Source organism: Notamacropus eugenii, chromosome 4 (genome assembly GCF_028372415.1).
Source record: "Notamacropus eugenii isolate mMacEug1 chromosome 4, mMacEug1.pri_v2, whole genome shotgun sequence".
Taxonomy (NCBI): Eukaryota; Metazoa; Chordata; class Mammalia; order Diprotodontia; family Macropodidae; genus Notamacropus; species Notamacropus eugenii.
In genome coordinates, this window is record NC_092875.1 from 377,624,604 (window position 1) to 377,647,171 (window position 22,568).

The following is a 22,568-nucleotide window of genomic DNA, read 5'->3' on the forward strand; positions in this document are numbered from 1 at the left end:
AACTTTGAATTCCAGCTTCTCTCCCTTACTCTCTCCCCACACATCCCCATTGAGAAAGGAAGCAATTCAATACAGGTTATATATGTGGAGTTATGCAGAAGACTTCAGTAATAGTCATATTGTGGAAGGCTAAGTATATTTCCCTCCATCCCAGACTGCCCCCCCCATTTATTCTATTCTCTCTTTTGATCCTATCCCTCCTCAAAAATGTTTACTTCTAATTACCCTCTCCTCTCCTTTGCCCTCCCTTCTATCATTCCCCAACCCTGCTTATCCCCTTTTCCCCTACTTTCCCGTAGTGTAAGATAGAGTTTCATAGCATATTGAGTATTCATGTTATTCCGTCCTTAAACCAAATGTGATGAGATTAAGGTTCACTTTTTCTCTCTCATCTCCCCTCTCTTCCCTTTTATTAGAAAAAGTTTTTCTTGCCTCTTTTATCTGAGAGATAATTTGCCCCATCCAATTCTCCCTTTCTCCTCTCAATATATTCCTCTCTCATTCCTTAATTTTATTTTTTTAGATATCATCCCTTCCTATTCAGCTCACTCTGTACCATCTGTGTATGTATGTGTGTGTGTTTGTGTGTGTGTGTGTATGTGTGTATAATCCCTCCAACTACCCTAGTACTAAAAAAGTCTCAAGAGTTATAAATATTATGTTTTCATGTAAGAATGTAAACAACTCAGCTTTAGTAGATCCCTTATTATTTCTCTTTCCTCTTTACCTTTTCAAGATTCTCTTGATTCTTGTGTTTGAAAATCAAAATTTCTGTTCAGCTCTGGTTTTTTCATCAAGAATGTTTGAAAGTCCTCTATTTCATTGAATGACTATTTTTTCCCCTGAAGCATTATTCTCAGTTTTGCTAGGTAGGTGATTCTTGATTTTAATCCTAGTTCCTTTGACTTCTGGAATATCATATTCCAAGCCCTGTGATCCCTTAATGTAGAAGCTGTTAGATCTTGTGTTATCCTGATTGTATTTCCCCAATACTTGAATTGTTTCTTTCTGTCTGCTTGCAATATTTTCTCCTTGACCTGGGGGCTCTGGAATTTGGTTACAATATTCCTAGGAGTTTTCCTTTTGGGATCTCTTTCAGGAGGAGATCAGTGGATTCTTTCAATATTTATTTTACTCACTAGTTCTAGAATATCAGGGCAGATGTTCTTGGTAATTTCTTAAAAGTTGATTTCTAGATTCTTTTTTTTGAGCATGACTTTCAGGTACTCCCATAATTTTTAAATTGTCTCTCCTGGATCTATTTTCCAGGTCAATTGTTTTTCCAATGAGATATTTCACATTGTCTACTATTTTTTTTATTTCTTTGTTTTTGTTTTATAATTTCTTAATTTTTCATAAAGTCATTAGCTCCCATTTGCTCCATTCTAATCTTTAAGAAATTATTTTCTTTAGTGAATTTTTGGAGTTCCTTTTCCATCTGATCAATTCACCTTTTTAGGACATTCTTCTCCCCATTGAATATTTTTTGTCATTTTGGTTAGTCTGTTTTTACAGTGTTATTGTCTCAAATTCAGCATTTTTTTGTGTCTCATTTACCAAGCAGCTGACTCGTTTTTCATAATTTTCTTGCATCACTCTCATTTCCCTTCACAATTTTTGCTCTACTTCTCTTAATTGACTTTCAAAATCCTTTTTTGAGCTCTTTCATGACTTGAGATCAATTCATACTTTTCTTGGAGGCTTTGAATGGAGGAGCTTTGACTTTATTGTCTTCTGTTTGTATGTTTTGGTATTCTGTGTCACCAAAGCAAGATTCTATAGTCTGATTTTTTTTTTTTTGGTTTTTGCTCATTTTCCCAGCTATTTACATGACTTTTCAGCTCTGTCATGGTAGATCTGTGCTTCTAGTGCGGGTAGGAGGTATATTGTCAGCTGCTTGATTCTCCCACAATTTGTGGACCTAGAGCTCCAGAAACAGTTGCTTTCTCTTCCCCTGCTGCTGCTATGGCTGCTGCAGGTTCCTCCTTACCCTTTTGCTGTCCTGTGGCTGGGGACGGACCACTCTACTCTTCCACACTGGTGCCACAGGCTTTTTCCATTGACCTTCCAATTTGTCTTCAGTGTTTTGGGGTCCTGAAGTCTGGAAACTGCCATAGTTGAGAGAGATTCAGTCTCTCCAAGCCTGCTCAAGTCCTGTCTGTGCCAGCACAGCCTACATTGAATTGTGCCCTGGTCCCTGTGTTGCATGATAGATGCTTCCAGGAGACATTCCAGTCTTTCTTGGGCTGAAGAACTGCTTTACTCTTTTGTTCTGGGTTCTGCTGGGTTCTGCAGTTCCAGAATTTGTTTAGAGCCATTTTTTTTTTAAGAGCCATTTTTTTAAAAGTAGTTATCTGGCTGGGCTTAGTGGAAGCACTCCAGAATGTGGATGCTGTTACTCCACCGTCTTTGTTCCATCCCACTTTGTGCCTCATATTACCTTAATTTTAATATTGACAATATGAATATGATTTTCTTTGTGATTTTCTTACTTATATACAATAAATAGCCTGTTGTGTTAGTTGAAAAGTTTTATTAGACAGTTTTAGTAGAATCCTAAAATGCTTAGATTTGTAAAAAATTTATATCGGTATGTATATTTCTCTATCTACACACATACACAGACACAGCGATATATAGTTATAGCTACCTATGTATTATAAAATGCCTCCTACTCAATGAAATATTTTCTAATCTCACCTGCATATCCAACATTAGTATTTGCTAATCTTCCTACCTTATTGTAATAATTATAGTTAACATTCATATAGTTCTTTAAGATTTGAAAGTGCATATTGTCTCATTACATATGTAAATGTGTGTACACACATAGCAAAGCAAATGTGTATGTTTATATATTTATGTTTATACATACACAGATATTATCTGCACATTTGCGTGTGTCTATAAGAGGTAGCCTGGTATAATGAGGAGAGAACTGTCCTCAGTATAAAGAAGACTTGAGTCCAATTTCTGACACACATTGGCTGTTTATCCCAGTCAAGTCACATAACTTTTCAATGTCCTCAGGTAACTCCATTATTACTATGCTAAAAGTTTAAAGCAGTTGTTTCCTTTGGTGGAAGACTATTTAGAGATAAAAACATAAATAGGTGGATACATACATATATACACATATATCTAAATCTACATATATGTTAAGTTTAAGTAAAATGAAATTGATCCTGAATCCATCAAATGAAGCCACAAATGATCAGAGTAAGTGTATTTCTCACTCTTCTATGTAAAAGAGATACAAACAATGATGACATTCATACATCATAAAATTCTGAAATACTTTTTGAATCAGCAAAACAATTATCAAGCTTGTTTGCTACAGCTACTGTGTTAAGTGTAGTTAAAAATACCTAATCTTTAAACTTATGCATTTTTGTGTGTATCTCTTAGGTTTCCTTCAGTCCAGTTCAATAGATATTGACTGGACACTTATTATCTACATTATGTTCAGTGTTATGGAAAGATCTAAAGTTAAGATGTGATCTGTAAACATATGGAATTTACCATCTACTAAGGGGCTCAAGCCAGAGAGTAATAACTGTAATTACTGTAACAGACCATCTTTGCAATGGTAAATGGAGTCATTTTTTTGTCTCAACTCTTTCCCTGACCCCCTTAATAGTATTTTATTTTTTTCCAATTACATGTAAAGATAGTTTTAGACATTCACTTCTACAAAATTTTGAGTTGCGAATTTTTCTCTGTCCTTCCATCCTCAATTCCCTTCTCCAAATTCCATTTATTCCTCAGCTCTCTAGTTTTTGATAGGAATGGGGCTATATTTTATCAAAAGCTATTTTTTGCTTCTATTAAGATAATCACATGATTTCTGTTCATTCTGTTATTGATGTGGTCAATTATGCTGATAGTTTTCTTAATGTTGAACCAGTCCTACATTCCTGGTATAAATCCACCTGGTCATAGTGTATTATCTCCATCATAAATTCCTGTAATTCCTTTGCTAATGCTGTTTTAATTTTTGTAACATTATTCATTAGGGAAATTTGTCTATACTTTTCTTTTTATGTTTTGGCTCTTCCCTGGTTTAGATATCAGCTACATATTTGTGTCATAAAAAGAATGTGGCAAGATTTCATCTATCTTTCCAAATATTTTATATAGCATTGGAATTAATTGTTCTTTAAATGCTAGTAGAATTTATTTGTAAATCCATCTGGCCCTTGAGGTTTTTTCTTAGGGAGTTCATTGATGTCTTGTTCAATTTCTTTTTTTTTCCCCCTAAAATTGCATTATTTCATTTCCTCTTCTATTAATATTGGCAATTTATCTATTTTTGTAAATATTCATCTGTTTCACTTAGACTGTTAGGTTTATTGGCATACAGTTGGACAAAATAGTTCCTAATTATTGCTTTAATTTCCTTTTTATTGGTGGTTAATTCACCCTTTTCATTTTTCATTCTGATAAATTAGTTTTCTTCTTTCTTTTTTTTTTTTATAATCAAATTAACTAAGGGCTTTTCTTTTTCCCCATAAAAATCACTTCTTAGTTTTATTTATTAGTTCAATAGTTTTTTTGCTTTCAATTTTGTTAATCTTTCCTTTGATTTTCAGAATTTCTAATTTAGTATTTAATTGGGGATTTTTAATTTTTTCCTTTTCTATTTTTTTCAAGTTCCATGTCCAAGTTGTTGATTTGCTCTTTCTCTACTTTATTCATATAACCATTTAGAGAGATAAAATTTTCCCTAGGAACTGTTTTGGCTGCATCCCATAAGTTTTGGTATGTAGTCTCATTATTGCCATTCTCTTTAATGAAATTATTTATTAGTTCTACAATTTGTTGTTTGACCCACTCATTGTTTTGGATTAGATTATTTAGTTTCCAATTAATTATTAGTATGTCTTTACATGGCCCTTTGTTATATGTAATTTTTATTGCATCATGATCTGAAAAGGATGCATTTAGTATTTCTGCCTTTCTGCAGTAGAGTTTGAGGTTTTTATGCCTTATTACAAGGTCAAATTTTTTGTAGGAGCCATATACTGCTGAGAAAAGTATATATTCCTTTCTATTCCCATTTCATTTTCTCCAGAGGTTTATCACATCTAAGTTTTCTAAAATTCCATTTACCTCCTTAATTTCCTTCTTGTTTATTGTGTGGTTAGATTTATCTAGTTCTGAGAGGGGGAGCTTGAGGTCACCCACTAGTATAGTTTTGCTTTCTATTTCTTCCTGTAACTCACTTAACTTGTCCTCTAAGAATTTTTATATACTATAGCATTTTGTGCATATATATTTAGTTTTTATACACCTTCATTGTCTATGGTACCTTTCAGCAAGATGAGATTTCCTTCCTTATCTCTTGTTATTAGACTGATTTTTCCTTTTGTCTGAGATCAGGATTGCTACTCCTGTTTTTTTTTTTTTTTCAGCAGAAGCACAATATATTCCACTCCAGCCTTTTACCTTTAGCCTGTGTATTTCTCTGCTACAAATGGGATTCTTAAAAACAACATGTTGAAAATACTGAGTTTTAATCAACTCCCCTATCTATTTCCATTTATGGGAGAGTTCATCTCATTCACATTTATAGTTATGATTAATGTTTATTTCTCTCCATCCCATTCCCCCACTCCCATTCATACTTTTCTCTCTCTTTTCACCTTTTCTCTTCTCACCAGTGTTTTTCTTCTGACCACCATCTCCCTCAGTCTGTCTTCTATCATTCCCCTTCCTTTTCCCCCATTTTTCCTCCTATTTCTGCCCACTCTCCATCCCTTCCTTCTATCCAACCCCTCCCTTTTCTTTCTTCTTTATAGTTTTACTTCCATATAGGGTAAAATAAATTTCTATACCCAACTGAGTTTGTATATTATTCTCTCTTTCAGCCAAATCTGCTGAGAATAACATTCAAACCATGCTCCCCTCTTTTTTCCCTCTATTATAATAGATCTTTATGCTTCTTCTATTCTTCCTCTCTCATTCCTCTTCCCCCAGTACAATCTTTATACTTCTTATTTTTTATATCATCACATGAATGCCAACTAATACCCACACCCTCTATGTATATCCTTTTGTACTTCTCTCATAGAGATACAGTTTTGAAAAGGGGTAGAAGAATCATCTTCTTACACAGGGAATTAAATAGTTTAGGCTTATAGCATGACATATTTTTTCTTTCTTTCCTGTTTACCTTTATGTGCTGCTCATGAGTTTTGAATTTGAAGATCAAATTGTTTGTTCAGCTCTGCTCTTTTCATCATTGAAGTTTGGAATTCCCTATTTCATTGAATATCCATCTTTCCCACTGAAAGATTGTGCTCTGTTTTGATGGGTAGTTGATTCTTGGTTGTAATATAAACTTTTTGCCTTCTGGAATATCACATTCGAAGTCCTTTGATCATTTAACATAAAAACTGCTAAATCCTGTGTAATCCTGACTGTGGCTATTTAATATTTGGATTGTTTCTTTCTGGCTGCTTGCAGTATTTTCTTCTCGACCTGATAATTCTGGAATTTGGCTACAATATTCCTCGCAGTTTTCATTTTGGGATGTCTGTCAGGAAGTGACCAGTGGAATCTTGAAAAATATGGTACAGGTTCTTTTTTTTTTTTTTTGATTTTGACTTTCAGGTAGATCAATAATTCTAAAATCATTTCTCCTGGATCTCTTTTCTAGGTCAGAAATTTCTTCCATTTTCTACTATTTTTTTCATTCCTTTGATTGTGTTTGATTGATTCTTTATGTCTAATAGAGTCATTAGCTTCCACTTGCCCAATTCTAATTTTGTCATTTTTTTCAGTGAGTTTTTGTACCTCCTCCATTCGGACAACTTTACTTTTTAAGGAGTTTTCTTCAATGCAATTTTTTCTCCCATTTTGTCAATTATATTTTAAAGGAATTGTTCAAGTTTTCTTCTACCTTTCTTATTTAACTTTTATAGTCCCTCTTGAGCTCTTCTAAGAAAACTTTTTGGGTTTGAGACCTTTTGGGCCTGAGGTGCTTCTGGTTTGTCTAATGCACTAGGATGGCCCAGCCTAGTCATGCCTGTTGTGACTTGGGTTCTGGGTCTCTCAATTTGCCTTCTGCTCTGGGACTGAGGCCTCAGAGCTGGATTGCTGTGTCACTGATCTGCTGAACTAGGACTGAGGGGCCTGGAGTACTGATCTCTGCTGTAGTTAAGAACTTCTTGTTGGCTTGCCCAGGCAATGCCTCCACTGGGTTGTGTTCCCCTTTTACCAAAGTGAGACAGACTTTTCTTGAAATCCTTCTAAGTTCCCTTGAACTGGAAATTTGTTTCGCTTTTTCTTTTTAAGGATTCTGTCGCTCTAGAATTTTTTAGAGGCTTGACTTAACATTGTTTCTGAGGGAAACTTGGGAGATCCTAGGTAACTTCCTTCCTTCTCTCCACCATCTTGGATCTAACCCTCTTGTTTCAGCTCTTACCCAGACTTTTTTCATTGAATGGGCATGGCCTCAGACAAACTGAAAACTAGGAAAGACTTTAATTTAGAAAGACCAAGGTTACCTACTGCATTTTGTGCCATTGCCATTTTTCTTGGGTATTTATCTTGCCACTGGACTTCAATGATACTGAAGGAGAGAGTGAGGCTGAAGGATTTGCTTAGCTCTACCCTATTCACAACCAATTCACATAAAGTCAAGAAATCACCCTTATAATGTCATTGTTCCTCTTTGAGAATGAAGGAAAACCAACAAGAATGTACAGCAATATGTGATATTGGGTTTATATATGGGTAAAACAACAAATAATGAAAGTCTAAGGGCAAGGTTATTATGGATAGAGAGTATCAGGAATTTCTTCAGGGAGGCCTGGTAAATACATAAGCATTCAATCAAACAACAATGAGAGAGAGGGCATTTTAGCAAAGGAAACCACACCTACAATATGAATGAGGCAAGAAAACTCAAGGCTATTTGAGAACAGAGAGTAGTCTATTTTGAATGGTATTATGATAAAGGTTTTATTGTAGGTCAGAGGAGCAGAAAGATAAGAGGAATGTGAATCTTCTTGTTTAAGGGTGAGATAAAAAGACTTAGTAGTGCAGAAGTATTTATTTTCATGCTAATTTTTGTTGTTGTCCTTTGTCCTGGAAGAAGACCAAAATGACATCACTATGATAGAGTGAAGTTACAGTATGTCCAACTGGCTGATCAGACTAATAATAGCTCAGACTACTCTGCTGCAGGTCAGACACAAGTAGTCCCTGTGAACATTTGGGGTGGATTCTCTAAATTTGCACATTGCATCTCACATTTCTTTTGAGCTACAATTCTGCTTTGCTCATAGCCACAGCATCTTTTCTGCTGAGGGCATGCATGCCATGCTTGGTGGTCCAGTGCCAGTGTATCCCATGTCACATATCAATTCTAAAGTTCTTACGAGACACCTTGAGAGTGTCCTTGTATCACTTTTTCTGACCACAATGTGAGCACTTGCTCTGTGTGAGTTCTCCATAAAATACTCTTTTTGGCAAGCATACATTTGGCAGTTGAACACTATGGCCAACCCATTGGAGTTGAACTCTCTGCAGTAGAGTTTGAAAGCTTGGCAGATTAGTTTGAGAAAGGCCTTCTGTGTCTGATAGCTCGTCTTGCCAGGTAATTATTAGAATCTCCCTAAGACAATTTAAATGGAAGTGATTTAGTTTCCAGGCATAGTGTTGGTATAATGTACAGATTTCACAGATATACATACAATAATAATGTCAACACAACAGTTCTGTGGACCTTGAATTTGGTGGCCAGTCTTATGCCTCTTCTCAGCAGTAAGTTATTGAGATGTGCCATAGGTCTGATGAGATGTGCTCATAAATACCTTTAGGATATCATAGAAGCACTTTGCATTGTTATTATCAGCAAAAAACTGACTTTCATCTGCCTTTTTACAGAACCAAGAATCCTACATCTCCTTAAGCTTAGCTTTTATTTTACTTTGGAAGAAATTAAATGCTGCCTTCTTAGGGATGAATGAACCATCATTCTAGTAAACCCTGTGGAGTTGTTGTTTTTCATTTAGCAAGTCTTGAATTTCCCCATCATTTTCATCAAAGCAGTCTTGATGTTTGGAGGGTTCTAACCCAGATAAGTAAATGTAGTGCTGTACATCAAATCTCTGAAAGCTGTCCATCCCTTTTCTGCTCCAGTGTTGTCACCTGTCTGTTGGCTCAACTTTCCTTCCAAGTTAGCAACTAATTGTTCCCACTCAGAGAAATACTCTAATCTATTGACATTAATTCTTCTGGTAGTCATTTTGTCTTGTGGTTGCCACTTTTGTTGAATGTAAATATTTAGCTTGGAGAGGATAACTCTTTGATCAGTCCAGCACTCTGTACCACACATTGCTTTCCTCATTCTCACATACTGTCTATCTCTTCTACTTAAAATCACACAGCCTATTAAATGCCAATGTTTGTTGTGTAAGAGCATCCATGAAATTTTATTGCATTTAGGTAAATGGAAGACAGTGTTAGTGATGAGAAGGTCAAGAGATGCATAAGTCTTCAATAGTATGTGACCATCGCTCTTGTTGTTTCCAGCTTCATTCCTCCCAAGGATTTCCTGCCATGTCTGGTAGTCTGAATCTACACTAGCATTAAACTCACCCAGAAGTAGAAGCTTGCCATCTTTTGGCATATTTGTGATAAGGGACTTCAGGTCTTCATAAAATTTTTCTTTGACCTCATCATGGTTCATCATGGTGGGAGCATAGCACTGATGATTACGGTGTGGAGTTTTCTTTCAAGAGGCAATCACATTGTCGTGAATCTGTTGTTTACTCCTTTTGGTAGGCATACAAGTTTGTTACCTAGATTATTTTGATTGCACAGCTTACACCAACTTCATGGTATGGCCCATCACTGTGGTCTCTCTAGGAAGAAACATGGAACCAGCTCCTATATATGTCAGCTGGCCTTTATTTGCTAACCCTTTTTCACTCAAGGCTGCTGTGTGGATGCTACACCTGCTAAGTTCTCTTGCAACAAGAGAACTGTCTGTCTTTCAGGTCTACTGAATTTCATGTTGTCTATAAGTATGTGCATATTCCATGTGTCAATAGTGAGTGGAATTTTTGCAAAAAGTTTTTGAGCATTTTTTTGTGTGTGTTTTGGTTTCTGGGATGGGGGGTACCTGCCTACTGCAGTAATCAAGCTAGGTAAACACACAACTCTTAGGGCACACTTTCTTGCCCCTTCCTCACACCAGTGGGTGAGCAATGCATTCATTAAAAGGCTGTTCAGACACTCAAGGAGTGGACAAATCTCATTGCTGCTTCCAGATGGCCTGGGTTGTAACTGTAGCTCCAAGTATATGCACACCTGCTACATCATCACTTGCCTGTAACCATAGGACTTTGAGATACGTAAAAATTGTAAAATGGTATGGATGATGTCTTTTGATTCATGCATAAATTGAATTTAAGTGAGGCAGAGTTATATGAAGTTGTCAGCCTCACTCTCATCCAGGGTCATCACAGTCTAGTGGCAGGACAGAATCAAGACAACTTTTGATGGCTTACAATGCAGTGGCTGACCTTGGCATCTTCAACGTCTACCAGGCTCTAAGCACTCCACAGGACCTGCTTCAGCTGCCTTCATAGACATTGGAACATAATGTTTTCATCCACTCATTCCATTAAAGGAAGTCTTCAATTGCTTGGGGTAGCCACTCCCCCCAACTCACTGATGGGTTTAAAACCCCTATGCTAAAACCCTCAACCTGGTTTAGCCTATCTGCTGGAATGGTTTACCAGGCTGTGGCCACTGCACATGATCTAGCTTCTTAGAGACACAGGTGAGAGTTAAGTGGAACAGGTGTATACCAAAGGTGAATAGCAGCCCTGAAAATGGCTTGGCAGCCCTTTCAGCAAAGGTACTAGACTTCCCTGAACACACTACAGCCCATGATCATTTTATTGGGTATCAAAATGATGTTAAATTTTTTTTTTCTTTTTAAGTTAAAACATATACTTTTTGGTCCATTGTTTTCCCTGAAGGATCACTGGTTTATCCTTCTGAGTCTTCAGCTAATATTTCATGCAGAACTGCATGGATTTGGTTTTCATCTGTAATCTTGTGTGACATCTTTTGAATTCTCTAATGTAATAAATAGTTCATGAGATAAAGAATAGTTGAATATTTTGGATCAAGGGAAATGATAAAACTATAAGTAGTTTAGTGTAAGTAAAATTATACTTCTAGGATCCATAATAAGGAAGTGAGTCAGGAACTCAGAAGGAGTTTAAATGGCTCTTTACATGACTTTGAGGTCAAATTCATTGGTGGTTTGCCAACATTGTTAGAAGTGTATGACCTGGGTCAATTCTTTAATGAATCTGGGTTATTTTTCAAATAAGTCTGAAATGATTTATGGTTTCAGAGAGAAAACACAGAGAACTGGATACCTTTTCAATTTCAAAGTGAAAGAATACAATCAGCAATTTGAGTAAATTCCACTCTATTTTTTGTTTTAACTAAACAAATGTGTCAATATGAAGTTCGGGAAAATCCTATCTAGTGTTTCAATTATTGCCTTTTGGTATATGGAGTAACAGGAAATAATTCATAGATTATAAAATATGTGTGTTGTAAAAGTTACAAAAAATTATAAATTACATCACAAAACATATATAGACTTCTTCCCAGAGTTGTTAGTTTTTCATACGTAATTGTTTCCCTTGGTTTCTGGTCTCTCCCCATGCCCTATGCTTTTGAAAGAAAGCTAACAATAGAGCTTTTTGTAAAGACCAATCAATCAACAAATGTTTATTTAGGGCCTACTATGTGCCTTGTACTAAGAGCTGGGGATGCAAAATGTGTGGGATATAGCCACCCTTACTCAAATTAAACTAAGAGGCTTCTCAAGGTAGAAGGCAAAAAAGAATTTATTACAATCTCATGAGAAAGGGCACTTCCCGAGAGATCATGGGTGGTGTCAGCAAGGGAGTGCACCTGAGCAGAGAAGAGTACATTATATAGTTCCTAATGTGGAAGCTCACTAGCCTCTCTTCCCATTGGCTGGGAATCCAGAGACAAAGAACACAAAGAACACGGAAAGGATCATTGTTCACCAATGAAGGTTTTTGTTACCAAATATGGAACTTAAGGGAAAAGTGCTGATGTGGCATAAGGGGGTGGTGAAGGGGAAGTGAAGGGGGAGGGAGGGGTACACCAGGTCACATGACCAGAACTTTGGTGGTTCTCCTCCACCCCAGAGCATTTTATTTGCCTAAGGTGGATACTTAGTTATTTTAACTTTGGCAAGAAAGGTAGGGGTTTTGGAGAATTCATGCCAGAGGGTTCTTCACTAAGCTGATTTCACTCACAAAAGAAAGCAAAAGTCAGTTTCTGTTCCAAAGGGTTTACAATCTAAAGAAGGAGACCATATGCAAATTCTTCATATTCTTTCTTTCTTTCTTTTTTTTTTTTTTTTTTTGGTAATACTTCTCTTAATATCCTACCTAAAAGCCTCCAACTTCCCCTTAAAAGCTTTTGAGCAAGTTTTGTCTGTGGTTGAGCTACTGGTAGGCTAAAAGAGAAAAGGAAGATGAGTTAGAGTATGCCGAAGAAAGCTAAATGCTTTGAAATCCACTTTTTCACACATTAAAGAGGACTTATTGAATTGTTAGGTAGTACTGTAGAGTTAAAAATGATTATACTTCAATAGGTGAATGGATTTATGATCTCACTGATATAGGGATTCTATCCACTGGTGCAGATTGAAACACACTCAGAAGTTTTTGGGTTTTTTTTCCCTAACTCTTGTTCATTTCTAGGTCTACCACAGAGGTTCTATTGAACACTCTGGAGGAAATTTTTTGAGTCTTTTAATAGGTTGCTAATATCAGTCCAGCCTTAGTCTATCCATCTCTTATCCTTCACTGTTCCTGCCTGATTGATCTGCCTTTCTCAAGTATACATGTCTTTGATAGCTTATGTTATAATATTTTTCACACTCAAGTCATCATTGTTGCTACCACCTTAAATGTCTCTTCTATTGCCATTTGGTCACCTACATTATAATTTTGTTGTCCTTCAGAAAGCATGAAAGAGAGTGCAAGTCTCTGAAGATTAATGAAAAAGGCAAATGTTGCCCTGAGAGTCAAAAAATGAAAAAAAATGTTGACGCTATTATGTTGACTATTGAATAGTCAGTTTAAAGAGAATACTCAGGAATCTACTTGTGAAAGTTTTCATGCAATAATTGGGATCACTTTGAAAAGAATAGGGTACCATTTTACAAATAATTATAGCTGGAAAACTAGAATTTGCTTGACCAGCTTCACTTTCTGATTAGTGGCTTATTTTGTGGTTAAAATATCATATGTGCTCTACTGATTTAAGTAAACAATGTAAAATAATGCTAATTATAGCTTGTAGTCAAATTTTATGCATTTGTGATTACGGGGGAAATTTGAGACTTATTGGTCTGGTCTCTTATATTCTCATTCCAAAACCAAGAAGGTATGATCTATTAAGCAGGGATATGAAGTTTTAACACTGTAAATCATGGTTAATCAGTCAAAGGACTTTAAAGGATTGGTAATCATTTACATACAATCTCAAAAGGAAACAACCTATTTAAGGGAAAAGTGACTAGGGAGGAGGACTCTGGTCCAGAAAGTTAGAGGTGAGCTAAGTGGGGCCATCCAGGAACTAAAGGTTGTACCTTTTCTGGGAATAATGACAGGGTTGCTTTAATCAGAATTACAAAACTGGGAATGCAGAGGTGGCTTAGGCACATGGTGGTATCTCTGACAGAGAGGAAAACTATGGAATAGTAAACTCCATAGAGGAAAACTATCTTCAATCTCTTCCTATGTGTTGATTCCTTTTCAGAAATAATGCTTCCTTTCAGTCTCCAACGTTTATGACCTCACCTTCTTAAATGAATCTACATATTCAGTCAGTTGCCAAATCTTGACAGTTGTACTTTGACAATAATTTCCATATCCATCCATGTACTTTACTCCTTATGGTTATCAACTTGGTTCAGACCCTCAGTACCTGTAACCTGGAGTACCATAATATTCTCCTAATTTGTTTCCCTGCCTCAAATATCTTTTTGATTGAATGAATTCTTGAAAGTGATTTTCTTTAAGTGTAGGTATAAACAGATCACTCTCTGCTTAATATGCATTGGTGGCTTCTTAGTACTGGATAAAGCCAACTCTGATGTTTAGCATTTAAAGTCCTTTACAATCTGTCCCCACCCTACCTCTCCAATCTCATTTTCATTACTTCTTTTCCCATGCTCCAGCACAGATAAATTGTATTTCTTGAGTTTCTTCACACAGGACAATCCATCTTTCCTCTCCATGCCATTGAACTTGCCATCACTCATGCTTGGGAGACACTAAGTTCTCACTCTTGACCTACAGAACTATTACATCTGTCAAGATTGAGTATAAGCACCACCTGCAACATGGGGCTGTTCCTGAATTTCTCAACTGATAGTATCCTCCCTAAACTTCCTGGCATATATTTTGTAACTATTTTATATACATACTTAATTATATGCAATTTCCTCAGTAGAATGTTAGTTTCTGAAAACAAAAAGACTGCTTTTTTTTGAAGGCCTAGCTCTTAGTACAGTTCCTTGAATGAAGTAGGTACATTATAAAAGTTTATCGATTATCCTTCTTGCTAAGAAAAGGGCCATGTTGCCTAGGTTGGGGGAGGGACTTCTATCTCCTTCATCAAATTAATCAAGTGGATATGCACCATGAATCAATTAGTGGCAGAAGCTATACTCTCTAAAACTAGGCTTTAGTCGTAAGAGCCCTAGACTTTGAATTCCACAAATACAGGCAGTTTGTTAGTTTTTCAAGTGAGAAGTATTTAATGGAACAATGAAGAACATGGGCTATGGGGAGATGCCTAGAGGTAGAATTGAGCATTTAGCATCAATAAGACCTGAATGCAACTGTTGTCCCGTGCATTTGTTAGCTCTATGACCGTCAGAGGGTCATTTAATCTACCTAAGTTCATGTCCTAGGATTGAGCTGGTTTCACTGAAGCAAATCTCCCAACATCTGTCATCTTCTATACTTGAGCTGGCTTATCTGCTGAACCCTCTCTGTCAGCTTTTCAGCATTTTTTTGGTCTGGATTGACTGGATAGAGAAACTTCTGATTCTTTTCAGTTTTCTTTGTCATTTGTCTTTCTGGGATAGTTTTTGATTTTATTGTTTCCTAATAGCACCAGCTTCACAGGGTTGTTGTGAGGAAAAGTGAGATAACAGACGTAAAGTGCTTTGCAAACTTCAAAGTGCTGTATACATTCTGCTATGATGATGATGATCATCTTTCTTGCTAATACCCAAGGAAAGGGTCCTTATTATTGCCTCTTAGGTCTTCTTCCAAACAATATCTTTCCTTCCAACTTCTACTAGTGGAAGAATAATTTTAAATTGAAAAAGTAACATGGAGCACTATGTAAGGTTAGCCTAAGAACCCAAGGAAGAGTCATGGCTTGAGACCAACTGTCAAGCTTCCAATCTAGCACCTTTCATCACTACTACAGTCTTTATCTCTTCAGTAGAGAGTGACCACCAAGGAAAGAAAAATTTCAATGGCATATTCCTAGGAACTGTAAAGTGACTTAGTGGATATGGTTTTATCAATAGAAATGATACTAAAGAGGATGTTTTGCTACTGTACCTTGACAACTGAGTTTTCCCACCTAACTTACAAGAAATATCCTTTTGATGTTTTCCTTCTAATTAGAGCATGTAATTCTTGAGAACAGGGACTGTCTTACATTTTTATTTATATCCCCAATACTCAACAAAGTTTTTTTTGCATAGTTAGTGGCTGATAAATGCTTTTTCATTCATTCATACCATATTCAAAACAGAAAATCTCATCCTGATTCCATGATACATTTGATGCTCTTGCAGTTCTGGAGAAAGGGGATTTCATTCATTGCCATATCCCTGTCTAAACAACTCAAATGTATTAGTTACTCATTATAATACTGCCAAATGTGGAAGAGCTAAGGAGATCTTATACAGTGCCAGGTTATGAATAGAGTTTAATCCTGTGCTAGAAAGCTTTTTTCCCTCCCATTTACTAGGAAGAAAGATTGTGACCAAAAGAATGACATGATATCCTCAAAGTTAAGAAAGGTTAATATAATAGTGGTATATATTAGAAGGAGAGGATGCCTCTGGCAATAGCCAAGGTAGATTGTAATGAGGTTTTATTCTAGGAAAAGTAGGGCAAAATAGATACAAAAGAGGGTCTATGGGATTTTTTTTGTTTAATTCCTTAGGCATGACATAAATTCCCATCTGGCTAGCACACTTCAAATGGCAGTGTGGTTAACAGGTTAGATGGTCTCTGGAGGCTTTCATGGAAGAATAAAGCATAAATAATTTCAGTTATCCAAGTGAAACTGAAGAATGCAGCTTTCTTTTTAGCTGATTCATAAACCAGAAATATTTAAGAGATGTTAAAGTATCAGGGAAAAAGCACAAAATAAACAAACATTGAGACTATATTGGAATTTTTAGGTTCAAAAGAAGGAATTCATGAAAGGTATGAAAACTATCAGCACACATTTAACACAGGAGATTGAAGATGTCTAGAGAATCTTGTGTAGTAAGTATAGTATGACTGTCTCTTGCAGTCAGGCCTGCTATATCTGCCTTACAATGTAAGGTACTCTAATGGTTATAAATGTTTCTCTTATCTACTATCATCAGTTTGAATGCTTATAGGTTAGGAGTGCCATTTGTAGGGCCAGTGGCCAGCATTATTTATCACTGTTTAGATTTTTTTTTTTTAACAAAGGATCTGTACTTTGAAGATATTGCAATAATAAACTTTTCCCCTAATAATTGGGAGCATACTCTTTACTATCTCATCCTGGTCTCTTAGAAGTGGGAGGGAGAATATTTGGCTCAGTTCCCACATTGCACTGATTTCAGCAAGTTCATGTCTAGATGTGGAGTGACTAAGCAGATGAGTCCTCCTAACAGCTTTCACTGGCTTGGTTCCAGAAGGTCTCTGTGTACAGAAGGTCTCTCCTTACTCTTAGGGTTCACAATGTTGGGATGAATACAAAATCCAGGCTGGTTTGCTGAAGAGGAGACACCAAAGCAACCTTTGGACTCCATAATTCCATGATACTGGAGAGCCCTGTAGACCATTGGAAACTCACAAGTCTTTGGGGGCTCCACTCCTTTCATGTAGAATGGGAAAAAATACAGAATTCAAGGACTGAGGCTCATTTCTAAGGCCACATGACTTTAGAGAAGTCCCCAAAATCTTTCTGCTCATAGTATGGCCTCTAAAAAGATTCAATGGACAAAGGTGTCACACTAGTAGGAACAGAACGCTAAAATGATGCATCGTAGAAACTGTCTATGTCTTTTGAATTTATGCAAAGAGTCCCCACTCACTACATGGTTAACTGGATGGATTCAATTTCAGAGACTCTACACATGCTCTCTTTCTCTCTCTCTCTCTCTCTCTCTCTCTCTCTCTCTCTCTCTCTCTCTCTCTCTCTCTCTCTCTCTCTCTCTCTCTATATATATATATATATATATATATATATATATATATATATATATATATATATATATATATATTTGTCACCATGATTATTTTGGAAGCATGACCCTTAATTCATCAAGAGGGGAAAGTGTATCAGCAAGATGGTGTCTGCTTATGAATCAGCCTCCAGTTATACTTGCAGGAATTTCAAATCATGGAAAAGAATAAGAAATACCAAACATAGATTTGCAAAGATTGAACAGATTACCAAATAGATATTCCCAGTCTCTTAAACACAAGACATTTTTATCTTGAATGTGTACTTCCATAACCTTTGTAGCTGTGCCTGATTGTCTCAGAGGGAAGACTCTTTATAAAAACTCTGTTAATTGGTATAGATTTCAACAACAAAATTTTATATGTTAGGTGTTTGGGTGGTTGTCATTTTTTTCAAGCAAAAAAAAAGAGGCAATGACAAGAAAGTAACTAAACCTAACAACTGCAGGTATTGTGTTATTTGGGAAAGGCTGCCAAGATTGAGACAATACTCTAGAGAAGTAAAATTATCTTCTGAGGAAGATAAACTTAAGAGTAAGCAAGGAAATTAAAATCCAAATGCTTGAACCGAACTCCCAAAACAGAGAGCTCTGCATCTTTGTCTAACTCAATTTTCTAGTCCAGACTAAAGAATACGTTCCATATTTTTCACACATAATACATGAAGTAGGGAAAACAAGATTTATGCTCATGTCATCAAGTATATGGATAAATTTCACTAGAATACATACAAGTTGACATACAAAATGTTCCTTCATTAGGCATTTTTCTTCTTTCTTATAGATGGTGGATTGGTAGGGCTTAGGTTGGGGAGAGTTGAATAGTTCTATATATACCAAATTCAGGTCAATTAGATTCAACCAACATTTATTCAATACTTACTATGTACAAAGAACTATGCTAGGCTCTAGGGATGCAAAATAAAAAAAAAGAAAATCTGATCTCAAGGAGTTTAAATTTTATAAAATAAAATTTCTGTTCCATTGCTACTATGATATAGTTGTATACATAACAATAGGATAAATTACTTGAATATTTTCAGTGAAGATATTGACATGATTACTTCACCTGAGCTCACCTTAAAACCCATCCAAAACAACTTTAAATAATGTCTCAAAACAAACCCTGGAGTGGAACAACCCACAAAAGGACAGGAAAGAGCGAATGTCAATAGTAATAGTTTCATTTCAAAACAACAACGCTGAGGCTCCTGCCCCTCCCAGTGTGATTTATCTATTTTCTTTTCTCTATTAAAGGGGCCATCACCCTGACTACTTTTTAAAGAGGACTAATCACTGAATGGGCAATACCTCACATTAAGCAAGTACTTGAAAAGCCCTTAGCCTAAATGCTTCCAAACTGCTTGACCATTAACTTACTTTGTGTTGTTGTTGTTATGCTCATCCTTCATTGTCAAAGAGGACCATGACGTCAGAGGAATGATGATATGACTTGCACTTAACTTTGTTTTGAATGAGGGAGGGTGGTGCAAGGTCACCAGCCTCACTTTCTCCTCCTGAGCCATCAGGATCCAGTGACTATATATTCATCTGGATGACTGGAGAAAGCTCAGGATGCAGTGACCTTGGTCTTTTAGACTAAAGACCAGAACACAGGTCAGGAGAGAAGCAGACATGTCTCCTTAGCTTTATCATCTTGGAAGAACTGAAAACTTATTAGTCTCCAGAATTATCTCTGAAAATAGACACCCCAAAAACATGAAGCTTGAGACAGTGCCTCATCCATTCTTGAAGCAAAGTCCCACTGTAACATAGAGTTAAAAGTCAAAAAATAGCCTAGAAATATGAGCAACCAGAACAAAATAGGCTCTGACTACAGAAAGTTGTTATGGTGACTAAGAAGACCAAAACACAAACTCAGAAGAACGCAGAAAAGTCTAATCTCCTGCATCCAAAGCTTCAAAGAAAAAAATATGAATTTGTCTTAGGCCATAGAACAACTTTAAAAGGATTTTAAAAGTCAAATACAAAGGGTAGAAAAAAATTGAGAAGAGAAATGAGAATGATAAAATAAAATCATGAAAAGAGTCAACAGCTTAGTAAAGGAGACGCACACACACACACACACACACACACACACACACAATGAAGAAGATTGCTCGGGGTCAGGGCCCGAGCCCCCTGGATCCCCCTGACCCACAGGCCTCTACTCTGTGGGCCCTGAAAGAAGGAGACTGGAGACAAGATGATCCAGGCAACAACTCAACTTTATTCAGCTGAGGGTTAGGGTTTATAAAGGCTGATCCACCAATCACATACATGCTGAGCTCATCCCATTACTTCACCATCTCATGACTATTCCACATCCTCACACCCGCAGTAAGGAAGGAAGCTTATCTTGTTCCTGCAGCTAGTTCCTGGGTTCCCAGGCTCACTTGTAACTTTACTGTACAGGACATTGGTATCTGCAGGAACATCAGGTTCCAGGGTCACACAGAGCTTCTTCCAGGGTGTGCATCAGCACCGTTCCCACGGGAACAGGCTTTGCCTCTGACTTGCACCCCCTGGGACCCTCTGGGCCCCTTACAACTCCCCCTTTTTGTTTTTGCAGCTCGGAGGTACCATACAAGCAATTCCAGGGGAGCCACAGTTTTGATCCAAGTCCGTAGTTCTATACAGGTGATGTCTGGTATCTGTCCCACCACAATCACAACCATTATACTGCTCTGCACATTTGTATATCGGAGCTCGAATCCTCTGCCCACATTCTTGCTAACCCTCCTACATATAGTACATATAGCTAATTAGCAGGCCTAAGGCCATAGCAGATGTAAAGAAACAAGCAATCACAACACAGCTAATACATAGTTTTTGTCACATCTAACAGCTAGACGTTGCACCATCTCTTTCTAAGAGAATGTATACTCTTAAGTTTGATACCAAATATGATTCACCTTAGCAGGGAACATAGCATATGTGGGTTGCTGTATAATCATAGCAAAGGGGTCTGATTGAGAATGGATACATCGAGATAAAGTACAATACATATCATCAGGTAAAGCATATTCCCTTCCTTAATACCTCATGGTGGTGTGTCTGGTCTTGAAGGAGTGGTGGCCTAATAAGTGGGGATCCTGTTCAAATAAAAATAACAATATATACGTCTGAGTAACAATATAAATGCATCTGACATCTGAGTGACAATATAAATACATCTGAGTCTAGGATACACATAACTGGTCAGTGAACAGTACTATGTAATTGGCATGTGAAGTCTATAGGTTCAGCTGACTACTACAGGAGGAAGGGAGATAACGGTTGCTGCTGGGGCAGACTGTGTCCTTGAGGGAGAAACTGCCTGAGATAGTATTTAGGGGCTAGAGAGAAACATATTTGGAAAAAGTGATTTCAGTATTAGGGTCCAAGGACATATGTCCAACTGTGTACAATGCGAATTCAGTCTTAGGGCCCAAGTACATACGGCCAAACTGAGGACCCACGTCACTCCCCCTATTTGTTTTTTGATAAAGAGAAGAACCCAGATCTACGGTGTAAGGGACAAAGGTCTCGGCGTCTGCAGCTGGCATCCTGATGAGAGGGGACGGAGAGCCATCCCAGGCACACAAGGTCCAGACAGTGGAGAGGTTGCAGCAGTCCAGAGGGTAACGAGCCACGGACAGTAAGTCACATAGAGCCAGAACAGTCATCTCTAAAGTGGAAGACATGAAACCTGGAGGAGACAAAGCTGGCAAGGAGGTGAAGCAAGCAAAGGCCAAAATCGACCAGAAGGGGTTAAAAATGGTAGTTACATCATTCTGCTGTCTGCTGAACATACGTCCCCACACTTTCCCTACATGCTTAAACCCCCTGAAACTGGCACAAAAGTACCCGAAGCAATGATCGGGGGATATGAAGGGCCTTGATGACCCCATACACCCTACTTTCCCATCTGCCTGCCATAGTGTCAATCAAACCTGTTATGCATCCAAAGCTGTTGAACCCACAATCCAGACTGCTTCACCTTCCACAATCTCCCTACCACAGACAGGATAGCGCACAAGGCATAGCGTCACTAGCAGAGCTGTAGGGCCATAAACAAAAGAGGCGCCGAACTCGAACTGCACAACTGAAGAGACGTCCAGCAATATTGCACAGGCTTGTTTATGTCCATGCTGGAAGAAAACTCGTAGAAATGAAGTCAATTTCAACCGCTGCGTATCAAAATAGCAAGATGTTTTCTGCTTCATAATGCCTTATCTTGGAGATTGACAATGGTAGTTGGTACGTCTTCCAGAAATGTCCGGTGCCTTTAAAACAGTGTTACTTTAAGAAAAAGGAGTCGAAACCGTTTACAATGATAGTGAAAGTGAAAGTAACATTCCTCAAACAAACCAAAGCCGTAATTATCACAGAATGCTCAGGGAAAATGCGCAGGGGAATTTCGTGTTGGTAACAGGACAAGACTGATTACAGAAAAATGCTACTTCTTTTAAAATGCTTCTACACAATGAGGACATCTTAGGGTGAAAGGAATGTACATAAATGTTTGATCATACCAAGTTCAGATGAAATAACATTAGTGTTCCGATAAAAATAATATTGGTGTTCCCAGTACAAAAGGGCTCACATATGTTGCTGGTCACTTGCTATGATCAGAGAAATTTGCTATAGAAGGAAAAGCAGGGACATGTGGCATACCAAATAAGACAGGATAAAACATCCTTGACTCTGTTTGAATTGGGTAACAGTGCAATACTCCAAACCACGCAGTATCTATTTTATAGCCAGACTCAGGAATAGTCAGGTGACAAACATTCCTTTTTCCAGGACACAAGGGAGAAACTGACCAGGAGGATCCCATCCTAGAGTGAGTCTAGAATTGTCCCCTCGGTGTTCCCTATCCAGATACAAACTTCACCTGTTAACAGTGCAGGATCACATTCCTACTGAGTAACTTGCGGCATTTCTCTCAGATACCGATTTAATGCAAGCAACAATACCGAAATTCAACCTTAAACTTAAAATGAAATTAGCTATAGTCCCAAAT

At 37.3% G+C, this 22,568-nt stretch overlaps 1 pseudogene; it reads right to left on the minus strand.

The window, feature by feature from the left end:
* LOC140502595 (alpha-enolase-like) overlaps nucleotides 1-21,228 on the minus strand; it is an 87,179-nt pseudogene extending 65,951 nt beyond the window's left edge.
* Nucleotides 21,229-22,568: the final 1,340 nt, after the last annotated feature.